We start from the raw sequence: 25,298 nt of genomic DNA on the forward strand, positions 1-25,298 counted from the left end.
GGTATACTAGAACATTAATTAATTAATTCTTTTTGAGGGAAGTGAATGTTTAAATCTGCCTGAAACTAGGTTGTTTTTTCATCTAAATCTTTAAAGTAGCTGAGATTAATCACATTTTCAAAATGCAGGGTCTGGCCAGGTGATGAAGGTGTGGCCAACCAATTTCTCCAGAAGTCTGCTAATAAATTAAAAGGGCATTTTTGATGAGCCCTATAATCTTCTCTTGCATTAGATTGAAGGATTAAATTTTCCTCTAATTCTTTTAAAATGATAATTAGCTAAAGAAAAAGTACTAAGGACTGAATTTTTTATTTCCGGTACGCGGGCCTCTCGCTGTTGTGGCCTCTCTCGTTGCGGGAGCACAGGCTCCGGACACGCAGGCTCAGCGGCCATGGCTCACGGGCCCAGCCGCTCCGCGGCATGTGGGATCTTCCCAGACCGGGGCACGAACCCGCGTCCCCTGCATCGGTAGGCGGACTCTCAACCACTGCGCCACTGATTATTTTCATCTTAGAATTCTCCTTGGTTTCCCTCAAGGTAGTCTTCCTCTATTTTGATTTCTTAGGGTTCATTTCCTGATCTTTATGGTGGGCACAGTTGGTGCTCCACTCAGATCCCTTTTGCCTGCCAGCCACTCAGTTCCTCAGCTGCTGTTACTGTTGGCTGCTAATGGCTCACAGCTGACCCTCTTCTCTGAAGACTTGTCTGCACAGAGCCATCTGTCCTGGAAGTCATGCTCTGATCCCTTCCCAGAGCGGCCTGTAGCTAAAAACTCTCTGATGGGAGAAGGGGTCTAAAAAACTGGCCCCTTGCCTCAAGGTGGGGCTAAATCCATGGTACTTTGCTGATGCAGTGGGATTAAAGCTAGGCTCCATCTGAGACCACATCCTTGCTTAGCTTTTTCCCCCCTGCATAATCCTGCTTCTTCCACTCCCTTTTTCCTGAGAACACTCCTCAATAAATAATTTGAACAAGAATTCCTATCTTGGACGGCTCCTGGGGAACCCAACTTAAGACAGTCATTTTATTCTCTCCTTACAGCTCTTCTCTAAGCAATCCCATGACTTCAACAAAAGCTAATATACTGCCTTTCAGAATAATATTCTCCCGCTCATATCTCATGTCTAAATTCTAGACCGAGAAGTATAGCTGCCTACTTTTTTAGGTTTTGTTAAATTTAAGATTGCCTCCTTTTGCTGGGAGAGATTATATTTTGATTTTTTAAATTGCACTGAGTTAGAAATTTCAGGATTATACAAGTCCGAGGCCAGCTGAAACCTTCATATGACCTTTATTTCTATCAAATAGAATGGTCTTGTGAGTATAACATATTCCTATGGGCATTCAAGATTGTGGGCAGCAGCATAAATCACATAGACTTAGGTTATATATAGGTCCTGAAGTTTTTGCTTTCTTGCTAAAGCCTATCGATGTTCAAGAAAATGAAAGTGAGGTTATCATGGGGAGCATCATTGCACTGAAATTTACAAAACCCCAAATCATGCCAACCTTAATACTTTAATCATTCTTAGCAATAAGTTACTTGCTATAAGCCTCACATTACTGTTGTGCTACAACATAGTGAAGTTAATCTGCCTGACGGAAGCCTTTCTTGAGATCCATTGGCAGAGCTTAATTTGGTGAACACACCTCTGTTACAGTCTCATCATATTGTGTTTCAGTTGTTTGCTTCCTTGTTTGCATACTCTCTAGGCACTTGGGGACACTGATTGTATTTTTTCATCTTTTCTTGATGAATAGTAGATACTCAATAAATGTTGGTTTTTGAAAGAATGTAAAATATGAAGAGGGCAAGAAAAATAGAAAAAGAAGGATTCATAGGAGGGTTGATTTAGCTTTTGACTGTCAGTTATTAATTTATTGCCTCTCAGCTCTGCATGCACCCTTCAATATATTCTTTGTGATAAACAAGGAAATTCCTTCAAGTATATCTCCTTTAAAGTGAGTACGATGTTAAGCTCTCTCCCAGGAGAGAACACTGGATGGACATTGCAGGAGGAAGAAGCTGTCTTGCAGCTTCTGTCTTGTGTGGAACCGGGGATTGTTGGTATGGTGTCAGAACACTGGGTGGCTCTTGCCCTAGCCATAGGCCCAAAACATGGCTCTTCCATGATCTTGCAGCCTCGTCCTGGCCATCAGCTTCCCATAGCCGTCCTGCCATGGCAGCCAGGGCTACTATGTGCCTGTATTCTCTGAAGGCCTCCTCCCCCAACCAGCACCCAGACTCCCTTGCCACTGGTTGCTGTTTACCTACTCTCCCACCTGTATCATGGAAGTTGCCTATTTCTTGCCCAGCATCTCCAGACCAGCCAAGACCTAATTGAACCAGTGAAATTCTCTATTATCCAGTGGCCAAACCACACCTTCTCCAAGTCTGAATGCCTTCCAACTTTGTGCTTCCTTGGGTGCTGTCCCTCAGCCCTAGGGTGCCATATAATGTTTCCTTATATCTTATGGTTACTCTTTATCATATGTAATACTTCTTTATATTTATCTTCCCCTTTTTTTTTTTTTTTTTTTTGTGGTACGTGGGCCTCTCACTGTTGTGGCCTCTCCCGTTGCGGAGCACAGGTTCCGGACGCACAGGCTCAGCGGCCATGGCTCACGGGCCCAGCCGCTCCGCGGCATGTGGGATCTTCCCGAACCGGGGCACGAACCCGTGTCCCCGGCATCGGCAGGTGGACTCTCAACCACTGCGCCACCAGGGAAGCCCTATCTTCCCCTTTTAAACCTACTATGTGGTTTCTACCTCCTGATTGTACTCAGACTTCTGTAATCTGTGCTGCAGCATGCCTTTGACAGGTTAGAGTAAGTGGCATACCTAAAACTAAACCCTTGCATTAGTTTGTTTATCAAAATATATTGGAGCCTAAAGAAAAGTCATAAAAATCTTTCACTCTTTCATTCTTGGCCATCAAATTTTTGTGTTTATTTTCAGTCTGTTTAGTATTCCAGATTATATACTTAGTATTTTTTTGTTTTTGCTTAAGACTTATAAAATAACAATTTTGACCTGTGAACCTTAGAGACATACTTAAAAGTAAATGGAGATATGGCATCCACAGGTATAAAACTGAAGATATTTTATTCCTTCTGTTGGAAAGATTATTTTGGAATATTTGGAAAAAAGACACTATCAAAGTCAGATGTGTATTAATCGTGAACACGAGTAAGAATACACAAAGCCAATCAAAGACATTGAAGAGAGCCATTAAGCATGCTATGAATCTGTCATATTTGACCATTCCAGTTTTTGCTAGCTATAGAAATGATGCTTTCAACTAGCAGATTTAGTCTGTCTCAGTCCCTAAGTATATCAGTTAAGATTCTTTCTGTTGCACGTGATAGAAAATCAATCCTAACTGGCTTAAAAAATACAGTAAGGGGAATTTATTAGCTCACATAGCTTGAAAATCCAGGGAATAGTTCCATTTTAAGTGTTATTTGGTCAGACAATGCCATGAGGACTCATCCTCCTCTTTCCTTCTTATTTTTTTGTCCTGTTGGCTTCAGTCTTAGTCTCTAGAGGGAAAAAAAATGTCACCCAGAATATCTAAGCCTACATCTTCCTAGGTTAACACAGAAGAAGTGAAAGCAACTTTTTTCTGGGAACTCCCATCAAATGCTGGCCTTCATTCCGATGGAGCAATTTGGATTACATGCCTAACCATGAACCAAAGGACTGGTAGAGCATGGGTTGCATGCCCCCCCGCCTTTTTTTTTTTTTGTGGTACGTGGGCCTCTCACTGTTGTGGCCTCTCCGTTGCAGAGCACAGGATCCGAATGCGCGGGCTCAGCGGCCATGGCTCACGGACCCAGCCGCTCAGTGGCATGTGGGATCTTCCCGGACCAGGGCACGAACCCGTGTCCCCTGCATCGGCAGGCGGACTCTCAACCACTGCGCCACCAGGGAAGCCCCATGCCCCCTTTTTGAGGTTAGATCACCATCAGAACCAGACAGAGAGTCAGTAGGGATGATTCTCTAGAGAAATTTAGAGAAATCTTCTCCAAGGTATGGTACCCTGAAGAACAGATAAATGCTTGGTAGGCAAGTAACAAATGTGTGCTGAACTAAATAAATCCTGAACAAGATTTCCTGGCTCTCAGTAGCTCCATAGCAGTCATTTTACTTGGACAAATCTTTTTCCTCTAATCCAAGCATTCAACATGACCAGTATAAGCACGTATATGTCCACCGAGCCACAGTCTGACCCTAACCCTTGCCAGCGACACATTCTCTCAGGAACTGGCTGGATTCTTCCATTGAAGTATACAGATCACCTGTCAGGTCTTCCAGACTTTGAGTAAAGGTGTCCACTGTGGCCAGCAGTCTTGGTGTACTTATCCCACATGCAGAGGTAGCTTGTGTGTTTCTAAAACCAACCTGTCTTTGTTAACTGCTTTTGATCATTCATTGTGCCTTACAGGGTCTCAAACTTGCCAATCTAAGATGGTAAATGCAGACAGTGGAGGGAGGATGGCTTTCTCTTCTCAACCTCATTTTATCTGTTAATGATAAAAGTAACTTACTTACTGACTGTTTGCTAATAATAAGCATGCTTTATGTGTATGAACACTTTATGTATATGAACTTATTTTATCCTCACAATAAACTTGTGAAATAGATACTGTTCTTACTCTTATTTTAAAAATGAGGAAATCGAGGTAGAGAGAGATTAGATAATTTGGCTAGGTTCACACAAGTAGGAAGAGGTGGACCAGGGCTTCTCCCTCAGGTAGTTTGACTTTGGAACTTGCCTTCACAACCCCACACAATGCTTCCTCTAGTGCACACCAATAGAGTCATCCTTGGTTCATTTCTAGTAACTTGGTGCTAGGTGTGCTCTGGCTATTTTATTAAGAAATTGCCTTATTCAGATCAAACATAGGGACGCAGCTTTCTCATGTCTTTGGCATTTTTGCACAGTTGCTTAAATTTCTCATGCATCTTCTAGGTACGTTTTAAATAGGGTCAGAGAGAGTAAGATCCTGTTTAACATACTTTGTTTACCAAAACTTTTTTTCTAATTGAAGTATGGTTGATTTACAATGTTGTGTTAGTTTCAGGTGTACAGCAAAGTGATTCTGTTATACATATATATTCTTTTTCATATTCTTTTCCATTATGGCTTATTACAGGATATTGAATATAGTTCCCTGTGCTATACAGTAGGACCGTGTTGTTTATCCATTCTATACATAATAGTTTGCATCTGCTAGTCCCAAACTCCCCATCCAACCCTCACCTGCTCCCCTTCCCCCTGGAAAACAACACAAAGCTTTGAATCTAAAAGTCAACTCCCATGTAGACATATATACAGACTGCTGACCCCTTGGCACTTCTTGCTCACATTGAACTTCCCATTGCCTCAGCTGTTCTATTAGCACTTGAAGGATGCAGAATAATAAGGCCAATCAGCCCAGGGAATTGGGGATCAGACAGACCTTGGTTCAAGTTCTGACCTGCCAATTCAGATTTATGTGAACTTGAGTAGATTTACCCTCTCTAAGCTTCAGTCTTCTTATATGTAAAGTGGTGAGGAAACTGAACTTATAAAACAGAAAACTTGATTCAGCCTTGGTTAAAAAGAAAAGAAGCTGCATTTCACAAACAGTGGTAATGGATTAGGTCTAGGAGGAAAGAATGCAAAAAAACCTGCTGGTGAGATAAAGATTTTTAAATTCTGCGGTCAAAGGGACACAGTCAAAAAAGGCTGTTCCTATGAGACTCTTACTCTGGAAACGAACTTCCCAGGGTAAGTGCCTGGAAGCATTATATTTTCATTTAATTTATATAATAGATTTGTTATAGGAAATGGAATTTCTTTCTTTATGTCGTAAAAGAACTTGCTGGCTTTGTTTCTCTGTGTAAGTAGTATGGGCTCTAGCCCACGTTTCCCGGCCAGCCTGCAAGCAAATAAGAACAACAACCAGGGCTTCCAAATCCAAATATGATGGGAGCTTGGTTTCTTTGACAATAGGAATAATTAATAGTGTTTTTTTGGTAGCATTTATTATGAAGATTTAATGAGAAAATACATGCTCAACAAACACAGTCATAAATATTCATTCAGCAACCCTTACTCTGACCTGGAGCCCATCTTTGTATGTCTCCTCACACACTCCCACCCCCTCTCCCTCCCTCCATAAACCAGGCTCTAAACTTCTGGTCCATTCTGCAAAAGTGTCAGCAGCATAGATTGTGCAAACAAGTGGCTGAAACCTTATTCAAAATTTAGAGCTCTTTTTGGTCTCAGCAGGATTTGGCTTTCATCTATACCGTCCCCATTGTTTCCTTGCTAGGATCTGTTGAGGTACCTGCATTATTCTCAAATACCTACCCCTGAGCAATGGACTCTATGCTTCCTTTGTGTCCAGTCTAAAATGTAACAGGATCCCCTGGCAGCTCCTGAATCTTGTAAACTGGAAAGACTGATTTCAGTTCTCCCAAATCATTTCCAGGATGTCAGAGCTTAGAATCTTTGCTTCAGCTAAACAGAGCTGCCTGTGTTTTTTTCTGGTTTCTCAGTGGCAGAAGCTACTAGCCACAGAAGCCACAGTTTGATATCATTTCTGTACAGTGTCTATAGTCTGTGCTTTTACTAAGTGGCTGCATAATTGTGTGGAATAAATGAATTCCTAAAACATCCATAGTGTAAAATAAGTAAGATCTATATACAAAAATAGATCACATAGAGGCAAACACAAATGTGGCTTTTTGTTATTTGACCTGGGGTGCTTAACGAAGATTTCTGTTTTACTTGCAGTGTTTTGCTCTCAGTTAATGGATGAATTTTTTCTTCCCTCCAGAGCACCCACCTGTTCTTTATATAACCTTGGATTTCTACTTAATTTTTTTGTTAGTTAATCCCACAAATGTTCTGCAGTTTCTGAAGACAACATGATGCAACTTAAGCCCTCCTATCGTGGCTGAAACAGGATTTTGTGATGTGACCATTGTCATTAGAAGGAAAGAGATCAGTGGGAAATTGAAGTTCAGGCTCATGGTATACTTGGAAAGATGACTTCCTATTTTTTTTTAATATGGATACATCGTGAAATGAAATAAGAAAGTCGTGATAGGAGAGATGGACAGTACAAATCATTTAGACGAAGTTTAAAATCAAGACAGAAATGTCCCTTCTCTGTTTGGTTTTTAAAAATTTTGCTTTTACATTTTGACTCACTTCTATTCTTCACTTTGCCTTAATGAAGACCTCAAATTTAAGTGGACTCAAGCTTTGTTTTCCCTGGTCTCACCTTCCTTCATTTCCTTCTCCCACCATCTTCATTAAATCTTCACATTTTCTATGAGGGCTTTATTAATAACTTATAATTTCATAATTTAATGCAACCTAAAGGGAATCTTTTTGCTTACTTAAGATATATGCATTTTCTGTGGATTAAGCGTTCCTGAAAGTCAGGCTTTAAAATGAAGTTTATATGATACACTTTTTATTAGCATTTGGAAAATGCTTGATTATTTTGGACAGTACATTTTTTAAATTGTTTGACAAATTCCCTTGATATATGTCTCCAATCACTCCCTGCTGTCTAATATTGGGTCTCTGTATACATTATATCAGCAGCCCCCAACCTTTTTGGCACCAGGGACCGGTGTCATGGGAGACAATTTTTCCACAGACCCGGGGGGTGGGAGGGTGGGAGGATGGCTCAGGCAATAATGCGAGCGATGGGGGGCGGCAGATGAAGCTTCACTCGCTTGCCTCCACTCACCCCCTGCTATGCGGCCCGGTTCCTAACAGGCCGAGTACGGGTACCAGTCCATGGCCCGGGGATTGGGGACCCCTGCATTATATTACCTTTCTGGATTTCTTCTGAGCTTGGGATTCCTACAGTAGAGAGCTCAGGGATGGTTGATGGGGAAGATGTACATCAGATTTTTGATATTCTTTTTAAGGTGAGTTACACCAATTACTTCCATCTGTCTTACAGTTTAGGTTCTTTAAAAAAGTACAAAATATAATCATGATACTTGCTGACAACTAACAAGTAGCATAGAAGAATTGAGGATGATTATTGGGGCTGCTTTATGTAATACTAAATGAGAGGGCGACAATTTTTCTGAGGTTGGGTATATTTAGTAACAAGAGAAATTCCTATAATATCATTTTTTCTTTTAAAACCAGCTTTATAGTGTAATTTGCACACAGCAAATGCATCCATTAATGTTGCCGTTAGATGAGTTTTAACAAAAGTGCATACCCTTGTATCTGCCACCCCAGTCGAGCTATAGAACACTTCTGTCATTCCAAAATGTTTCTTCATGTTCCTTTGCATTTGATCCCCACCTCAGACAACCACTAATCAACTTTGTTACTATAAATTAGTCTCCTTCATTTACATGTTTTTGAGATTCTTCCAAGGTTTTACATATATCAGTAGTTTATACATTTTTTTTATTTATGGAGTAATACTCCATTGCATGAATATACCACAGTTTATCTATTCACCTGTTGATGATCATTTAGGTTGTTTCCAGTTTAAGACTATTATGAATAAAGCTGCTGTAAGCGTTAGTATCCAAGTGTTTTTCTGACATGTGTTTTCATTTCTCTTAGCTAAATACCTACAATAAAATTGTTTAACTTTATAAGAAACTAAATATTTTCCTAAGTGGCTGCACCATTTTATACTCTAATCAGCAATATATCAGAATCCCAGTTCCATCCAGTATGAGTTTCTTATATATTTTGAATATCCACCACTTATTGGATAAAGTTTGCCAATATTTTCTCTGATTCCATAGGTTGCCTTTTCATTTGGTTGATAGTTTCCTTTGCTGTACAGAGATTTTTAGTTTGATACAGTCCCACTTGTTAAGTTTTCTTTTGTTGCCTGTGCTTTTGATGTAGCATCCAAAAAATCACTGCCAAGACCCACATCAAGGAGCTTTTTCTCTGTTTCCTTCTAAGAGTTTTATTGTTTTGCATATATTAAGGCATCCTTGCATCCCAGGGATAAATCCTACTTGATCATAGTGTATGATCCTTTTAACGTGCTGTTAAATTTGGTTTACTGTATTTTGTTGAGGAAATTTGCATTTATGTTCATCAGGGATTTATGTTCATCAGGCTTGTGATTTTCTTCTCTTGTAGTGTCCTCATCTGGCTTTGGTATTAAGGGCAATGCTGGTCTCATAAAATGAGTTTGGAAATGTTCCCTTCTTTCAATTTTTTGAAGTAGTTTGAGAAGGACTGATTTTAATTCTTCTTTAAATATTTGGTAGAATTCTCCCATGAGGCCATTTCGTCCTGGGATTTTCTCTGTTGGGAGGATTTTGATTTCTTCTTCAATCTCCTTACTCTTTATTGGTCTATTTGGATTTCTATTTCTTCATGATTAAGTCTTGGTTGGTTCTATGTTCATTTTTTTCTAGGTTATCCAATTTGTTGGCATAATTTTGATAGTAGTCTCTTATGATCCTTTGTATTGCTGTGGTATCAGTTTTAATGTCTCCTCTTTATTATATTTTCAGGTCTTCCATTTACATCTTTAATCCATTTCAAGTGAATTTAAATATGATGTAAGATAAGGATACAATTTCATTTTTTTGCATTTGGATATTCAGTTTCTCAGCACCGTTTATTGAAGAGACTATCCTTTCCCCACTGTGTACTCTTGGTGCTTTTCTCTTTTCATTCCCCTAAATGGCTAATTTCAAAAAACCTGCTTTTGAGTTTGCTGATTCTTTCTTCTTCATGATCAAGTCTGCTGGTGAAGTTTTCTGTTGAAAATTTTAGTACTCTTATTGTATTCTTCAGCTCCAGAATTTGTTTGGCTCTTTTTAATGGATTCTATTTCTTTATTAAACTTCTCATTTTGTTCATCCATTGTTTCCTGATTTTGTTTAGTGGTTTATATGTCTTCTCTTTCACCTCCCTGAGCTGCTTTAAGATGCTTATCTGAATCCTTTTGTGGGCAATTCACAGATCTTTATTTCTTTGGGGTTGGTTACTGGATCTTTATTAGTTTCCTTTGTCGATGTCATGTTTGCCTGATTCTTCATGATCTGCACAGTCTTGCACTTCTGTCTCTGCATTTGAAGGATCAAACACCTCTTTCAGTCTTTACAGACTGTTTTTGGTATGTAAAGACCTCTCCTGTTGGGTCTCCAGACTGATGGCATTGCCTCCATAATTGCAGTTGAGCGAAGTTGGAGCCAGGTCATATGTCTGTTGCTTGGTCTACAGTGGGGTCCTCAGTCAGTAGGCCTGGTACTAGGGGCTTAGGTGGGTGTGGTTTCTATCTGGTCTCTGGGTGGATGGGACTGCCTCTAGCACCTTGGTCTGTGAGGCTCATGATGGGATAAATGTCTACTTCAGTAGACATTTATCTGGGTCCCTGGGAAGGCTCCTGACATGGCACTGGGTGGTCCTCTGGGTGGGCAAGATTGGACCCAACTGCAACTTGAGAGGGGTTGGAACTGAGTCATGGGACTGCTTCAGGGTCCATGGCTTGGACTGAGATCTACAGGCCTGCGTTCAGGGGCACAGAAAGGCATGCCTCCTGTCAAATTCTTGGATAAACAGGACTGCTCCTAATTGCTCATGGATGAGCAGGACGGGATCCTGGCCACAGGGCTGCCTCATGATCTGCAGTTGGACTGAAGTCAGTGAGTCTGCCTTTGGGGGCACAGAGGAATGTTTATCCCACTGAGTCCTTGGACAGGCAGGACTGCTCCTGGACTGTGGATCAGCAGGGCTGGAGCTGAGTCACAGGGTTTCTTCAGGATCTGTGGTCAGACAGAAGTCAGCAGGCCAGCCTTGGGGCACAGATAGATTTGTCTCCCTCCAGGTCCCTGGGTGGGCAGGACTGCTCTCTGATGCAGCTGCAAGGGGCTGGAGCCAGGTTATGGGGCTTCTCTAAGATCTGCAGTTGGACCAAGGTGAGAGGGCCTACCTTGGGGCATGGACAGGCATGTCTCTCACTCTGTCCCTGAGCAGGTAGAACCAGCAGCTAAGAGGGGCTAGAGTCAGGTCACAGGCTGCTTCTGGGTTAATAGCTGGGACTGAGATTGGTGGGCCTTCTACTCAGAATGTAGCCAGATGTGACTCTTACTCTATCTCTTGGCAGAACCAAGGCCAAATAGGGCTGTAGCTGAGTCCACAGGGTGGGTTGGGGCTCCTTCTGAGTCTGTAGCCAGGATCATGGTCAGTGAATCTGCCACCTGGGTGCTGGCTTGCCTTCTCAAAATGGCCCTCCTCAGTCTTTGGCTCCACTGGGGTTTTACAATTTTCTGCCTGGATCTTGCAACTCCCACAAAGGCATTTTGACTGTGGATGGCTGCTAAATTATTGTGGCTGAGTGCGGATATGAGTGGGAGTGGTGGCTTCCAATTCTGCCACCTGGCTTGCAAGTCTCATTTGGACATTTTTAGTAACTAATATTCCTTTCTCAGGCTTAGCTGGAGGGTGAGTTGCCTTCCTCCTTTGCCTTAGTCAGTAGACGAAGAAAATGTTGGCTGGTTATAATTACATGACTCACTCCCCATCATGCCCAAATTACTGCTCTACTATGGAGTTTTGGTCTTGGAGAGTGGGTGCACATCACATTTTGGTCCTCTGGGCTGTTCCAAGCAGGTGAGTTAGGTTAGAATTCCATAAATGTAAACTTAATGTTATATAACTGAATTAACTTTTATTGTCTAAGTTGGAGGACTAGAAAATTCTGCTCTATCAAGTGTGGAAAGATTGTATATTTGGGTGTCAGACTAATCTCAACTGTAGCAACTTAATAACTATATACATCTTCTCATCTGTGGAAGGTGGGGTAATAATACCTATTTTATAGGGTCATTGAGGATTAGAAATAATTTTGTAAAACAATCTATCATAATTCCCAATATACAGTAGGCAAGTAGTGTTACTAATAACTATCATCATCATCATTATTATTATCAGCAGCAGCAGCAGCATCATAATTGGAATTATATAAAATAGATGTGCATGTGTGTGTGTGCATGTTTGTGTGTGTGTGCTTTTTTAATGCTACTAATCTAGTGCGACTATATTAAGTATTTTAGTTTATATTACAGAATTGGCTATCTTCTTATAACTGAAAATAAAATTCTTCTCAAAAGTATTAACTAATATAGTTGCAGTAAACTTTGATAGCTTTCTCCCAGGTTCTCCCTCCCTCTCCAAACTTTAAGGTAGATGACATTATTTACAAATACCCAGCCCACGGACTATTTGTTGTGGTGATGGTTCTTCATAGACATAACTTACTTTGATCTTAAATAAATCATTTAATTATTGCCTATCTGGGTAATATCAAGTAAAATCTAAGAAATATACCAAGGATAACACTTAAATATTAGTTGCAGCTCAACAACTCTTTGTGCCACTTTTCTCCCTTTATTATTTTCACATGGGCCAGGGAATATTTTCTCTCTCTCTCTCTCTCTCTCTCTCTCTCTCTCTCTCGCTAAATAAAGTGACACTGATGTCCAGTTTCTGTCAGCTGTTTTTTTGCCTCTAAACCAGAGGTTGGCAAACTAGGGTCCATAAGCCACATGTGTCCTGCCGTCTACTTTTGTGAATAAAGCTTCATTGGAACACATGTACTCCCATTTGTTTATGTATTATCTGTGGCTGCTTTGATGCTACAGTGGCAGAGTTGAGTTGCAACAGAAACCAATTGGCCCACAAAGCCTAAAATATTTACTATCTGGCCCTTTACAGAAAAAGTTTGCCAATCCCTTCTCTAAATCAACAAAATCCACATTTTGGAACTCTGCTGCCCCTTGTGGGCCACATTTTGGCCTGCTTCATCTTGACCATTTGTAACCTAGGAGTGTTTTTTCAGAAAGAACATTGAAAGAGTTTAAAATTTCTTTTTAAAATGAACATTGGCATTCCAGTTATATTTTGATTACAAAAAATATTTTAAAATAATGATGAGTAACGTTTTATAGTTTGCCAGAGATACACTCTTAACAAATGCTAACAATGATTTTAAGAAACAGGATGGGAAGAAAAGGAGATAGAGAAGGATAAATAGGCCTATATGTGTGCCCATAAGGATCTGAAGAATTTACACACCATTTGTAATCTTACTTGAAATTGTTTTTAGTTTCCTACCTAATTTTCAAAGCAAAGGACACTGTTTTCCAGAAAAGTCTTGGTTCCCTCAACTGGTACTCTATGCTTGCTGTGGAGTGATAAGAAGTTCATTTTGCAAAGTACATTCTTGGAGATGTGTGTTGTAACTGTCATCGTTGGTGGAACAAAAAGCCATTTATGTTGACAGCTTATCTGACTACTGCAATTTTTCAATGCAGAGAACAGACTACTAATACTGTATGATGCTAGTTATACTGGCTACGTTTGAACTTGTAGGATGAAGGTGGGAAAGCAATCATTATTGGGGAGTTGGGTGGGGGAAGACCAGACTTTCATATTAACTTTAATAACAGTCATGGGGGGACTACAGCAGCATACTTTTATCTAGGAAGTTTCTCTCTCTTTCTTACTCTCGCTTCTCAAATCTATTTTGAAAAGAGGATGCTCAACTCAGGCAGCTACAAAACACATGCAAACTCTTGATTTTAGTAAATTACCTTAGAGCAGACAGGTGCATGATCCAACAGGTGGCTCTAAACGATATGAAAATAAAATGGCATAGATGCCAAGAGAAATCCTCTCTCAAAAGCCAGGCTCGTTTGAGTTTGTGCCAAGGGTTAGAGCTTAAAAGCTTTACAAAAAGTGATCTTGTTTCCAGTGAAACTTTGCATTGTTAAAGCTCCATTTCTTTTGTATCCATTTGAAATGAATTTTGCATTCTCTGATTCATTTTCTATTTCACAGTGACACTTTCCTTTCTAAATATTAAAACTTTTTCTTCACCTTGCTCTTTTCAAACTTATTAATATTCTCACTCTTTGCTGTATGCCATTTTGATTAAAATAAGCTTTTCCATTTCCTCTTTAATGTAATTCCTTTCAGAAGCTTTTGGGGAAAATATATCCCCGCAGGAAAGGTATCTAAATTTTTAAATGATTTAATTTCAAGATGTATTTACTAAATGCTATTTTATTGTCAAAATACTGTTCTAGGAGTTTTGTGAGATACCAAAAAAAAAAAAAAAGGACAAAACATGGATCTTTCCTTAAAATTCTTACAATTTAGGGACATGTGAATTTTTACTAGGTATAAAATTTCTGAAGAGAGATAGATGGATGGATAATAATAAAATAAAATATCATCAGTGTTACAATGTCTGAGTAGGTCCTAATAATAGTACAGACAAGGGCTTCCCTGGTGGCGCAGTGGTTGAGAGTCCGCCTGCCGATGCAGGGCACATGGGTTCGTGCCCTGTTCTGGGAAGATCCCACATGCCGCGGAGCGGCTGGGCCCGTGAGCCATGGCCGCTGAGCCTGCGCGTCCGAAGCCTGTGTTCCGCAACGGGAGAAGCCACAACAGTGAGAGGCCCGCGTACCCCGCCCCCCCCAAAAAAAAATAGTACAGGCAAAATAAACTGCTAAGGAACATTTTGTGTAGTTTTGAAAGGTGCTAATTCTTCACATGTGGTAGTCTTTACTCTGTCTCCTTTGCTATATCTCCACATCAGAAAGGGTCCTCATATCTTGTATGTTTAGTTATTATTTTGTATCAGTCTCTCCTGGATTACAGTTCTTCTGCTCAGTTCTCTTAAATTTGTAGCAACAGAGTGGATCTACTTCTCGTACTTTTTATCCTTTCTTCAAGTCAGCCCATGCCTGCACTTGCATTGGCACAGAATCCATGGGGTTATAATTAATGATCTAGCAACTAGCCATCCCTATCCCCCATCTTCTCTGCCTTAATTCCTATAAGACGAAGTAGTTAACAAAGCAGTCACCTTGTTTATGTTCCCACCTGAGTCGTAATAGTAAGAACTGTCATATACTGAAGAGGAATAGTAGAGCCATGGTTGAGTACATAGTCTTTGAACCCATATTGCCTAGGTTCAAAGCCCAGCTCTATTGATTACAAAAAAAGCAGTCTGGGACAAGTTACTCACCTCACTGTTTTCTATGTCAAATGGTGATATTAATAGTAGGTGACATACTCAGACGTGAGGATTAAATGTGGTTATTTCTATAAACAGTGTAGAAGGGTATTAGATGTAGAGGGAGCACTCAATAAATGTTAGGTTTTATTATTATTAGAGACAAACAGGCTTTGAAAAAAGATTTCCCTCTTCTACTTTTGCTTTCGAGAGAAAAAAGTTCTATCCACATTATCAGGATTTCATATGTCTGTGGTCAGGATTTGCTGTGAAAGGCCATGAACAAATGTGATGAATTGGGATGACTTTCTGAATGAAGAGGAGTTTGAATTGTGATTTAAGAAAAAATACAGCAGAGGAAAGAGGAATAAAGAGATTTCACAACTGTGGGAGGAGGCAGAGGCCAGTATTAGAGAGTGAGGACCAAGCACAGCGTGCTCCAAATCCAAATGTGGCTGGGAGAGTATGTACAGTTGGTGAGGATGCTGACACTTCTGATCTTCAGGACTGTCATGTTCCAGAAGGGAGGTCACCTTGATTACTGCTCTGGAGCTACCTGGTGTCTGCTGATGTGAGACCCAGCTGTCCTGGCAGAGCTTGTTCCAAGATGGAGAGCTTCAAAACCTTTGTGGGCAAGTCTGCGCTGGAGAACTTTAAGAGAGGGGACAACAGAGCCCACTTTTCATAAAGCTACAGTATGATAGCATAGAAAGATGTATCCAGAGTTGAAAATTCTGGATTAGATCCAATTGCAAAGTCTGGATTATTACCTGGTGTCATCTCTTTGAAATTTTCTACATGTTGATCATTGGTCTCCTTAACATTTCTTGAGGTCTGAAGGCTCCCTCTATAGCAAGATGATCTATTCCTCTGTTGGACAGTTCTGATTATCTTCAAGGCATTTAAACCTAGAGCTATGGACAGTCTCCTTGTTACTTATCCTTGTGGTGGTATAGTCGCTTCCTTTGGCTCCTACAGCAGTTTGTGTGTATGTCTACCCTGGCAATGACAATACAGAGTACTATAATTGGGTGTTTAGTGCCTGTCTCTCCCATCCGCCTCTGAATTCCTTGGGGACAAGGGATGTGTCTTTTCCTTTGTTCCTCTAGCCCCTAGCATGATTCTGATTGGATATAAATGCCTACTAAATGTTAATATACTAGAGTTTTACTGACTACGGCTAATCCCTCTAGCAGCTGACAGGCCATCAAAACTTTGAGGACAACTGTGACCGTAAACATGTCTCAAGTAATACTTATGCATCTATAAACAATATTACTTGTGGAAATACGGCTTGGTATATATTTTTAAACATTCAGTTTTCCTGTTTTAGTAAATGATTATATTTTATGCTTATTCCAGTTTGTGTACATCTTGAGGGAGTCATAACAGTGTTGGCTGAAAGTGCTAGTTACCTCCTTAAGTCACTATTTGAAAGCTTGCTGGTGTCTGTGACTTATCACGGGAGGTTTCGGTATTCACTCCAAAGAGACTACAGTTTCTTTAACTTCAGAGATGTGCCTTTCTTCTTGGTAGCTCTTGGGCCTAGCACAGTGCCTAGCACTTTGTAAATTTTCAGTATATACCCACTGATGCGTAATTAAATGAATATTTCCACTCAATTATTAAATTCAATAATTTTTCTTAGAGAAAAGGAGAATCTATGTTACTTTTTACTTTTCCCCAAAGAGTTAGGGGGAATTTAGGGTTAAGGTTCCCCTGGGAATTTAACATTAGTTGAAATCAGTATGTCTTTAGTATTTTTGCATATGATTATTTCTTTCATTTCTTGAGTGCAAATTTTTTTTTTAAAGGGCTTCAAATGCTTGGCTATTTATTTATTTATTTATTTATTTATTTATGGCTGTGTTGGGTCTTCATTTCTGTGCGAGGGCTTTCTCTAGTTGTGGCGAGCGGGGGCCACTCTTCATCGCGGTGCGCAGGCCTCTCACTCTTGTGGCCTCTCTTGTAGCGGAGCACAGGCTCCAGATGCGCAGGCTCAATAGTTGTGGCTTATGGGCCTAGTTGCTCCGCGGCATGTGGAATCTTCCCAGACCAGGGTTCGAACCTGTGTCCCCTGCATTAGGAGGCAGATTCTCAACCACTGCGCCACCAGGGAAGCCCTCTTGCGTGCAAATTTTGAATTCGTTTCAGAAACTGAATTTTGGAACCCCTGAGCCTTACCATTAACCAAGTCACTTAACAGTATGGAAATGCTTTCAGAGAGATATATTCAGGGTTTCCAGAGGAAATAATTTTCCTTCTCACCACTGACTAGAACTTTGGAAACTGCCTTTCACCTCATGAAGTTAGTGATAGTGGTGAGAGGTTTCTGTATCTATTCTAAATGCAACCTTCCACAGCAGCTTTATTTATAAAGCTAGCCCTGGCATCCCTGAACAACCTGTTAATTAGGAATTCACAGTCCTGTCTCTCCTTCATTCTTGTCCGTGACCTGTGCTGTCAGGTTTTGCTCCTCTTCCTTAGTAACGGAAACTGAAATTAGAATTCCGAGTGGAGGTGTCACTCCCCAGGAGACTGAGAATACCATCCTCCTCTGAACTTGTTCTCTTTCAGAGCATCTGTCAGTAGTAGCTCACTTGTTAAAAGGTGGACATTTCACCATTCTGTCACTCACTTAGAAATAGTGTCTACCCTTTGGGCAAATGGTGTCTCTGTAGAAGGAGTACTAGAAACCCTCATAGTTAATAAACCATCAGTCTAACCAACCATGCCACAAACAAACATTTTTCTCAAGTTGCCTATTGGTAGATAACTATAACTTAAAGCCTTTTGGGGATAAGTCAGGATATTAATAGCTACCCTACTGGGTTGTTATGACTATTAAATAAGTTAATGTATTTTAATTGGCTTGCACTATGGCTGAAAGATAATAATCAGTCAACATTCAGCTATTACTATTACTATTTTTATAATACTAAGTACATATACAACATAAATAACATAAATTGCTGACTATTTGACTGTTTCTAGACAGCCTAGGGAGAGAGCGATAATCTTACTACAATTCAGCCCAAAGATTATAGTCATAAAAATGGAGGGTTAACGTGCATTTTATTATATTTTATACATTTCTTTTAAATAAATTAAGTTGACAACATTGTGAATAGAAAACAGATAATTGACAAGAATAAAGGAGCTATCAGATCATTCTTAATGAATGTATGAATGTAAAAGGAGTTTGATGTATCATGATGAAGATGTAAGCTGACACAACCCTGCACCTTCTTTAGGTCCTTTTTTAAAGCCTAACAGGACTGAGCCTGGTAGCTGACTTTTAAAGGCCTTTCCTTTCTTGACTTCAAGTTTCAGCTTCAGTATAAGTTTAAAAGTTTAATAAATATACAGAGAGCTGCTATGTGTATATTTAATTCTGAATAATATCAATTTTGCTTTTATTTTATGTACTTCCAATTTAATGTGCCCTTGGAGTAATCACTGTTTCTTTCAGTTAGAAGAAACTTGATTATTTCACTTAAATTTCTATTTGAAAGAGCTAGAATAACCTGTTTTCCAAAAATAGACAATCAGTAAGGTGGGAAAGACTTTTGTAAAGTCTGTGGTATTGCTTTAGAAAAGGTAGCACAGTTCAGTTTGTAAACTTGCTAATTATCTTGGCATTTTCTGAGCCTGGAATGGTTTCAAAATATATCCACATATTTTTAATGTCATAGTCAGAATTTCTTTGCCAAAACTGACTTGAACAGACAAAGCTTAGCATGTTTTACAAAAGAGGATTATTTAAATTTATTTTTAGTAATCTGCCTCCAATTCCTCATTTACCATTACAAACTTGCTAGGGCAGACATGTAATTTTCCTGGACCTTTTCAAATTTTTGTGTGAAACTGTAAGTATATAATTGAAGGCAATTCCTTATCTCTCAACTGTAGTCACTGTATTTGTTTTTAAAAAAAGATGGGTAATGAATAGGAACAGGAATATCATTAAAAAAACAGAATTACATGTAATTTTTACTATAAGTATCACAAAGAGGGACCACATTCATATGCATACATAGATGAGTTTTTAGAGGTGTTTCATAAAAGTTGACCACAAAAATATTATACAATACTGCTTGTTGTTGTTGTAGGAATTCAGTCAAGAGGTAATGGTTTTACAATGATCCTGGGAAGTGTAAGGCTTCTGGATATACAATCGTCCTGTGGTATCTGCAGGTGATTTGTTCCAGGACCCCCACTGATACCAAAACGTATGGATGCTCAAGTCCTTTATACAGTCATCTGGTATTTGCATATAACCTAGGCACATCCTCCCATGTACTTTAAGTCATCTCTAGATTACTTAAAATACCTAAAACAATGTAAATGCTATGTAAACACTTGTAAATACACATAAATAAAATGTAAATGCTATGTAAATAGTTGCTGGTGAGAGGCAAATTCAAATTTTGCTTTTTGGAACTTTCTGGATTTTTTGTTTGTTTGTTTGTTTTGGAATATTTTCCATCTGTGTTTGGCCTAATCTGGGGCTGCAGAACCTGTGGATAGGGAGGCTGACTGTTTTTCAAGCACAGAGACCATCGAATTTCCTGATAGATTGGCTGTAGATTTGAGAGAAATAAAGGAACCAAAAATGGCAGGAATGACCCCCAGGGATTTGGTCTAAGCAACTGGAAGGATGAAATCACCATGCTGTGAGATGCAAAGGATAAAGATGGAGCAGGTTTTTTGGGGAAAATATTGAGTTTTAAAAATATTAATTCTGAGGTGTCTGTTACATATGAATATAGAATATCTTCCCCTTGTTCTCCAAGGTCTTTTCTCTAGTCTTCTTTATTTTGCTCTCTGCCCCAGGAAACTGATATATGTTCATTTCATCAGTGGGATCTCTTTGCTCTTCAGCTTCTGATTATGTTCAGCCAATGCGAAGCTTGTAGACTAGAGAGGAAAGAGAATGAGATCATGGATCTATTTTCCTGGCTTCTTCACAGTGAGGTTTTACTCAAGTTCTCTGTGTTACCTGATCAGATATTACTTCTGTTCTCCTGGTGGTCTCATCTACACAATTCTGACCTTTCAGTTTCTAGTAACAACCCTTTCCCCTCATCACTTCATACTTATGGGTCTTAACAGCTCTGCTGCTACTGACCCAGAGTCACTGCACTATCTACCATGGTTCCCTTACACTCTGCCCACAACTTTGTGAATGGTCAGCTTGTCAATACACCCTCCTCAAATTTCCTAATTTTACTGTGCCTGTTTCTATTTCTTATCTGGACCCTGTATGATATAATATCAAAGTTGTGCTGGAGTACAACGTTGATTATACAGGTCTGGAGTTCAGAAAAGAGGTCTGGTTTAGAGATATAAATTGGGATTCATTAGCATATAGATGGTATTTAAAGTCATGAATCTGGAAGAGATTATGAAGAGAATAAATATAGATAGAGAATAGAAAAAGAACAAGTACTGGGTTTATTCTGGAAAAAAAATAGGAACCTGTAAAAAAATCCAAGAAAGAGTAACCAGTGAGGTTAAAGGAAAACCATGAGTGTGGTATCCCAGCCAAATGAAGAAAGCACAGCAAACAGAAGGGGTGTGATCAGCTGTGTCAAATGCTCCTAATAGCCAAGTATTGTCAGGACAGAAAACTGACCATTGGACTGAACAACACGATAGAGATAAAAACCCAACTGAAGTAGTTTCAAGAGAGAATGGGTGGTGGGGATTGGAAACAAAAGAGTACAGACAATTTTTTGAAGAGTTTTGCTGCAATGGGATGCAAAACAGTGGGGTGGTAGATGGTGACAGAGGTGGAGTCGACATAAAAAGAAAGGAGAACTTTCTATACTTATTCTCTTGGTAATCTCTTCCAGATCCACAACTTTAAGTACCACGTACATGCATACACTTTAATACAAGTGAAATTCCAGGGGATGGAAATAGAATGTGCCAAGATCTGGATCAGAGAGAAATCATGGTGCATTGGGGGAACTGAGAGGTTGCAAGTAGCTCAACATGGCTGTAGGATGCAGCCAAGCAGAGCCGAGGCCCTTAGTCAAATAGCCTAAGAGGCACTGAGTCCTGTTCAACAACCATGTGAATGAGCGTGCGAGTGGATCCTCCTTCAGTTGAGACTTGAGTTCTCTGCAGCTTCAGCTGACACCTTGTGCGAGACTCTGAGCCAGAAGACCCGGCTAAGCCATGGCCAGATTCATGACCTACAGAAACTAGGAGATAATAAAATTTAAATCATTTGGTTGTGGAGTCATTAACAAATACAATATTTCAGAAAAATCACTCCAGATGACATCAAGGACAGATTAAAGAGGCAAGACTGGAAGCAGTCACTCCAATAAGGAAGCTACATGCAGAAACTCAGGCAAGAAGTGACAGTTGCAGGTTACTGTATTCCCCTGACACCTTCTGGAATGATCTTTCTCCCTTCTAGTTTTCCCTGCAGCTGTCAGTCCTCAGAATATTTCCCTCACTTCTGTAGGCCAGCCTAATTTCCAGTCCTGGTGTCTCTGACATTGACCTATTCTGCTGCAGTTAAGTCTTCTGTTTGCACCTATATTATAAGAAATACCCTGTGGCCTTGAAAATTCTAGAAAAGAAGATTTCAACTTAGTTTACTTGGCTGCTTAAAATTCAGCACATCAATTTTAAGTGCTGTATGTAATTTGAAAGGTAGCATATTATACAGTTTCCACCCATCAATATCTTAGCATGAATAACTTTATTAAAATAACAGGAACAGGACCCTGAGAGAATAGAACACGGGACAGACAGCTATATTCATGCATGAAAGAAAAGCATACTTACTCCAGTGTCCAGTGCCTGGCACATAGTTGGTGTTCAGTAAATACTGAATGAATAACAAACTAGTATATAAGAGCTGGGATGAGGAGACTTTTACATTCAGGGAAGAATATGAGAGCACAGGAGGAGGCTGGGGTAGTAGTGAGAGGAGAAAGTGAGGCATGAAAAAGGAATTTGGGAGAAGGTACCAACTTCACAGTTTTGTCTAGACCTATCCATGCTTAACTGTTTTTTTTTTTTTTTTTGTCTCTCAACAGCTGTGAAGTATTCCCTTTATTTTTTTAAAATTTATTTTTATTGGAGTATAGTTGCTTTATAATGTTGTGTTAGTTTCTACTGTACAGCAAAATCAATCAGCCATATATATATATCTCCCCTCTTTGTTTTTTGGATTTCCTTCCCATTTAGGTCACTACAGTGCGTTAAGTAGAGTTCCCTGTGCTATACAGTATGTTCTCATTAGCTATCTATTTTATACATAGTATCAATAGTGTATAAGTGTTAATCCCAATCTCCCAATTCCTCCCCCTTCCCTTTTCCCCCTTGGTGTCCATACATTGTTCTCTATGTCTGTGTCTCTATTTCTGCTTTGCAAATAAGATCATCTATACCATTTTTCTAGACTCCACATATATGTGTTGATATACGATATTTGCTTTTCTCTTTCTGACTTACTTAACTGTGTATGACATTCTCTAGGCCCATCCACATCTCTACAAATGACCCTAAGGAAAAACAGAGGCATCCTGATAAAGCTGAAGATAAGCATATTGTTCAGCGGATCTGAGGCAGTGCTTTCTATTGCACAGAGAAAAAAAATAGTTTATTTTGTTTCTTAAATATTCATGCAGTAGCTATAGATATAGTTTCTGGAGAAATACACTCGACTTACTCTGTAAATATCAGAGAAAGGTCAATTAAAAGAGGCTTCCAATGTGCTCTTTGATTACAGGTAAAATTCTATAAAATTTCCAGTTTGTGGAATGAAAAGAAATCCTTCTTATTTTCTCCCTCTTTGGTAGGTTTGGAGAGTTTTAGTTTAGGGGTTCTACTGAGCTGTATCTAATGTTATACTGATAGGCTGTGTTTACAGGGACCAGAAGGGATTGTAGGATTATTGTAATTGAAAAAATTCAGCTAATAATGGAAGACATTAAGCAAGAATGCCAAAAAGGATTAAATATTTCTTGTTTCCCATTTCTAATTATACAATTGTCATTTCTGTTTAATTTTAGAATGCTCATGGCATGATTTAACTATGAGTTTAATTTTACTATCATATAGTGAGATTAAGGATTTTGTCTGTATTTTCTCCAAATTTTATTATTTTTCATTGGATTTTCACTTAAATGTGCAAAATAGTGATATGATTTATTTTAACCTTAAGATTAAACAAATGAATTGAGCATGATATTGATGATATTAGAAGTTATTGTGCTTTTTGCTGTTTCTAAATAAAATGGAGAATTTAAATGTACTAGGATCATACTTTGTAATGCAAGAAGTTTTTACATAGTGCCCTGTGTCTAGAATGTAGCTTTTAGTAATTTATGCTTGGGGAAACAAATGAATATGTTAAAATTCCACTCTTTACACCACATGCAGTAGTTATTAGTGAAGTCAACATATTGCTTGACTGTCTTCATTATTACTTTGTTACTACTTGTGTTTAACTAATAGCTTTTTTTGTTTTATCCTTCCAATGTACTGAAACTTCCAGAATACTCAATACAGCTGTTCCATATAATGACACTGCCCATTAGTTTGATGCATTTGAGCATACATACTAATAGGGACAGTCACAAGGAAAAAATACTTTGTTTTGTTCTTCCCTGGCGTTCTTTTTTGAAATAAGAACATTTGCCACTAGTGGATGTGGCAGCCCAAATGTAACCAAAGGAAAAATCTCAGAAAAAGACACAGATGGTCTCATTGGACTCTGGAGGTACTAGTTTCTATATCAGTAGCACTTTCTCCCCAGCTATCTACCTAACTGTTTGCACAGCATAAAAATTAATTTTTCAGGTAATATTTCCATAGCTATAATTAACATCAACACTGTAATTTCCTAGTGTGGGCAGATGAAGAGTTGTTCAGCTAAAAATAGATATGCCTAACAGTCTCTAGATAACCCTGTAGTCTCTTTCTATTGAGATTTTCCTGCAATGCATGACAGCATCCACGTAACATGCATTATTCATATGCATTCCTGCTTCAGACATTGCCATGCATCATGAAGTACACCATGCGGTCCACCCTTTTCTGGGGAGGAGGAGGAAGTGTGTTCTTCTCAGACAAATCCTAAATTGAATTTTCTGGACCATAACTGACATTGATGGTTTTGTCCCTAATAGACTTGAAAAACAGTTTTATTTTTCCACCGTGGAATCTGATATTTGTTAGAAAGCTATGTCAATATAAAAGTAGAGATTCATGCTATTGTATTTGAAATTTAATGTCTATTCAATTTCACTGAAATGTTTTCTGAGAGTTCCTATGTATATGTACAACATCTAGGAAGAGAAAAATTTTAAGCTGCCAAACTACTGTTGCAGCCAACACTAATCTTTATATATACATATATATTTTAATTGAAGTGTAGTTGACTTATAATATTTTATTAGTTTAAGGTGTACAACATAGTGATGGATATTTTTAAAGATTATATACCATACAAAGATTCTGTATCTTTTTTAAATTGAAGTATAGTTGATTTACAATATTGTGTCAGTTGCAGTTGCAAAGTGATTCAGTTACATATATATATATTCAGATTCATTTTCATGATAGGTTATTACATTATAATCTTATTATAATAGGTTATTATTATAGTTCCCTTTGCTATCCAGTAAGTCCTTGTTGTTTATCTATTTTATATATAGTAGTGTGTATCTGTTAATTCTAAACTTAATTCTAAACTTCTGATTTATCCCTCCCCTGCTCCTTGCCGCTTTGGTAACCATAAGTGTTATTTATGTCTGTGAGTCTATTTCTGTTTTGTAAATAAGTTCATTTGTATAATTTTTTTTAGATTCCACATATAAGTGATGTCACATAATATCTGTCTTTCTCTGTCTGACTTATTTCACATAGTATGACAATCTCTAGGTCCATCCATGTTGCTTAAAATGGCAATATTTCATTCTTTTTAATGGCCAAGTAATATTTGATTGTGTATATATACACCACTTCTTTATCATTCATCTGTTGATGAACACTTAGGTTGCTTCCATGTCTTGGCTATTGTAAATAGTGCTGCAGTGAACATTGGGGTGCATGTATCTTTTTGAATTAGAGTTTTTGCCTTTTCTGGATATATTCCAGGAGTGGGATTGCTGGATCATATGGTAACTCTACTTTTAGTTTTTTAAGGAACCTCCATACTGTTTTCCATAGTAACTTCACCAATTTACATTCCTACCAACAGTGTAAGAGGGTTCCCTTTTCTCCACACCCTC

The sequence above is a fragment of the Lagenorhynchus albirostris genome, chromosome 1, assembly GCF_949774975.1.
Source record: "Lagenorhynchus albirostris chromosome 1, mLagAlb1.1, whole genome shotgun sequence".
NCBI classification, from domain to species: domain Eukaryota; kingdom Metazoa; phylum Chordata; class Mammalia; order Artiodactyla; family Delphinidae; genus Lagenorhynchus; species Lagenorhynchus albirostris.